The sequence below is a fragment of the Octopus bimaculoides genome, chromosome 9 (assembly GCF_001194135.2).
Source record: "Octopus bimaculoides isolate UCB-OBI-ISO-001 chromosome 9, ASM119413v2, whole genome shotgun sequence".
Classification (NCBI taxonomy): domain Eukaryota; kingdom Metazoa; phylum Mollusca; class Cephalopoda; order Octopoda; family Octopodidae; genus Octopus; species Octopus bimaculoides.
In genome coordinates this window covers 14925737-14929904 of record NC_068989.1, presented here as the reverse complement: position 1 = coordinate 14929904, position 4168 = coordinate 14925737, and the positions used below count along the sequence as shown (strand labels likewise).

General features: G+C 36.9%; 1 protein-coding gene across 2 annotated transcripts in view; it reads left to right on the top strand.

Annotated features, from left to right (window-relative positions):
- The window catches only part of LOC106874620 (atos homolog protein A), a 212194-nt gene that overhangs the window by 48034 nt on the left and 159992 nt on the right, over window positions 1–4168 (top strand). The window lies entirely within an intron of this gene.

The window sequence follows — 4168 nt, the reverse complement described above, 5'->3', positions numbered from 1 at the left end:
TCTATGCCTACTGTTTCATTTTTTTTTTATATAAGATAAGTTTTTAACACATTTGTCACAGAACTCCAAAAGTTTTTCATGAAAACCATTTTGAGGAAACATTTCTCCTTAATAAACAATCTCTGCCAGACAAAGATAACTTGAGAGAGAGAGAGATGCAATTTTTGTTCTCTTTCTTCATTCTTTCTTTTTTCTTTTTCTCTTTTGGTTATTTCTTCTTTTTCTTTTTTTTTTTTGCGGTTAAGTACTAAATGGTTGGTGGTTGGCGTGATAACTTGAAATAAAAAACCAGAGAAACATTTGCTGTTGTGATATCTTTAGTTAAAAGACAATAAAGGCTATTGTCTCTTTAGAGTCTCTCAGTTTTGTTACTGTTATGTTTGTGATTTCTTGTAATTTAACTGGCCAGTTAATGTTGTTTGGTATCAGGAACATAAGTGTTGTGGTCTTCTGACAATCAAGGCTATGCTCTACACATGTGTGTGTATGTGTGTATTTATCGTGTAAGCCTTATCCTGTAAAGTGAGTCTGTTTTAACTCATCTTGTCCCGGTGATTAGTTGATTCTTATTTGAACATTTAATAATGCTTTTAGAATATTTGTTATTCCTTGAAGTGGAATTGGCAAGTGAAGTTGTATAATCTTGAATAAATTTTATTGGAAGATGGCTAAGAGTGGTGAGTGTTCTTTAGCATGGCAATATGGGTCAGTTCTAAGTTTCCTCTCTGGTTTCTTTCTTTGTAGAGTGTCGCTCAGCAGGGTGGAGAGACCACATCTTTTCTTTTTTTTTTTTTAGAGCAAGTGGGTGGGCAGGTGGGTGGGAATTAAAGTAGTGATGGGTGGGTGGGTGTGTTGGTTGGTCTCAATTTTCCACAATGTGGTTATCTCCTTTTTTAGGCATTACACACACATACACATGCACACACAGATACACACAGACAGACATACACACACAGACAGACATGCACACACACATACAAACAGACAGATGCACATACAAACACACAGACAGACAGACACACACAGAGACAGACGCACAAACACATACAGACAGGCACGCAGACACATACAGACAGACACACACATACAGACAGACGCACACACATACAGAAGCACACACATACAGACAGATGCATGCACATACAGACAGACACATGCGCATACAGACAGATGCACACACAGACAGACAGACACACACACATACAGACAGATGCACACACATACACACACAGATAGATGCACACACACATACAGACAGGTAGACACACACACACATACAGACAAGCAGACACACACACACACATACAGATGCACACACATACTGATGCACACACACATGCACACACATACAGATGCATGCACACACATACATACATACATACATACATATGTGCATATAGACAGACGCACACAGACGCACATGCAGATAGATTCATGAAGACTCATTAAGATTTTCAAGTTATTTTTATTAACATTATTCATAAAAAAATGTGGCAAATTGGCAGAATCATTAGCACACCAGGCAAAATGTTTAGCTGCATTTTGTTCATCTTCACGTTCTGAGTTCAAATGCTGCCAAGGTTAACTTTGCCTTTCATCTTTTCGGGGGTCAATCAAATAAGTACCAATAGACCACTGGGATCGATGTAACCGACATTCATCCTTCCCCCCAAATTCATGGCCTTGTTCCAAAATTTGAAATCATTAGTCTTTACTCTTTTACTCTTTTACTTGTTTCAGTCATTTGACTGTGGCCATGCTGGAGCACCACCTTTAGTCGAGCAAATCGACCCCAGGACTTATTCTTTGTAAGCCTAGTACTTATTCTATTGGTTCTCTTTTGCCGAACCGCTAAGTTATGGGGACGTAAACACACCAGCATCGGTTGTCAAGCGATGGTGGGGGGGAAAAACACAGACACACAAATGCACATACATATATATATATACATATATATATACATATATATGACGGGCTTCTTTCAGTTTCCGTCTGCCAAATCCACTCACAAGGCTTTGGTCGGCCCAAGGCTATAGTAGAAGACACTTGCCCAAGATGCCACGCAGTGCGGCTGAACCCGGAACCATGTGGTTGGTAAGCAAGCTACCTACCACACAGCCACTCCTGCGCCTATTCCTTAAAAATTCTTATTTTTTCCCCTAATTTATATTAGGTGGTACTAATTGTATATGATGATATTGAGTCACATGACTTCTCTCACTTCCAGTATCTGCTGTTGTTGTTTTGCTCCTGGTTGAGATTTCTCTTAGGTCGAAACTGTTCGTCTTGTGATGCCTACAAAACAAAATGGAAAGAAATTGTAATTCTGTTTTTGGTGTCTTCTACTCATTTATCATGGTATAATGGCTGGATTAAATTTTTTTAACAGAACAAGTTATTTTTAATATTTCCTGTTACTGGAACCTCCTCCTTCTCTTAATCACTCTAAACCAGTGGTTTTCAGCAGGGATCCATATAGCCTTTGTGGGGCCCATATGGCCTTTGGGTGTCCATATGCTCTTTGGGGGTCCATACGATCTTTGGGTGTCCATATAACCTTTGGGAGTCCATATGACCTTTGGGAGTTCATATGATCTTTGGAAGTCCATATGATCTTTGGAAGTCCATATGATCTTTGGGAGTCCATATGGACCTTTGGGAGTCCATATGGACCTTTGGGAGTCTATATGACCTTTGGGTGTCCATATAACCTTTGGGTGTCCATATGACCTTTGTGGGTTCATCTGACCTTTGGGTGTCCATATAAGATTTTATTCTTAAAATTTATGTGCAATAAATCAATTATACTTCTGTAATACACAAAATATTAAAATTTAAAAAAATACAAATCCTAATAACATTTATAGTCAATAGCTATGTAGGTCCAGTGGAGTAAAATAGGAATCAAAGGGGTCCATAGGCAAAGAAATGGTTGAAAACCATTGCTCTAAACCTTGAAGTAGGAATGGGACCTACTCTGTCAGTCAGGCAGACTGATGTCAGCAGAGTAATGTGCCTTGGTTAGGAACATTATATCATGGCTGTTGTAAACTCTGAATTCAAAACCATTTAATCAAATCTACAAATCAACAATTGTTATTACTGGAAATGTGCCATTAGTAAATCCTGAAAACCAACTGATAATGCCAACAATGTTGCTAATAAAATTGTATGTAAATAGTGTATTTTAATTTGTAAAATGATATATCGCTATAAAATAATATATACACTTGAAACAACATTAGACTAGATTTATACATACATAATGTATATATAAATGTGGAACAGCACTTGCTGTAATATATATATATATTGTTTCTGAGAAACTTTACAAAGAAATTTGTGTGTTAAAATCTTGGTTATTTCTAAAATGCCTAATTTCTTATACCATATAACATAGGCATGTGGAGGGACGTGGCTTAGTGGTTAGAGTATCAGCACCATGATCGTAAGATTGTGGTTTCGCTTCCTGGACCGGGTGACGCGTTGTGTTCTTGAGCAAAACACTTCATTTCACGTTGCTCCAGTCCACTCAGCTGGCAAAAATGAGTAACGCTGCAATGGACTGGCGTCCCATCCAGCTGGGGAACACGTACACCATTGAAACTGGGAAACCGGGCCCATGAGCTTGGCTAGGCTTTAAAAAGGTGCAAAAAAAAAAAAATAACAGGCATAATATTACACCATATAACACATACAGTATTATTACATAGATGAAGTATATTGCTTCATGCAACAATTGTACTATATGGCATCATGCAATATATGATGGCATCATGCAATATATTATATATATATATAAAATTTGTAAGTGATTTATTCAACAAAATAGATAGTATTCAATACATTGTGTTAAGCAGGAATATATTTTATTATGATATAGCACGTAAAAGTGGTTAGCTGGCAGGAATCATTAGCATGTTGGACAAGATATTTAGCAGCATTTCTTTGGACTTTACATTGAGTTCAAATTCTGATGAACTCTGCTTTTCATTCTTTTGGAGACAATAAAATATGTACCTGTCAAGTGCTGGGACTTACGTAATGATCTCCAAAAATTTTAGGCTGTGCCTATAGTAAAAAACAATTATAACAACATCGTAGAAATGTATATGCATATATATTCATGTATGTATGTGTGTATATATATATATATATATATATATAT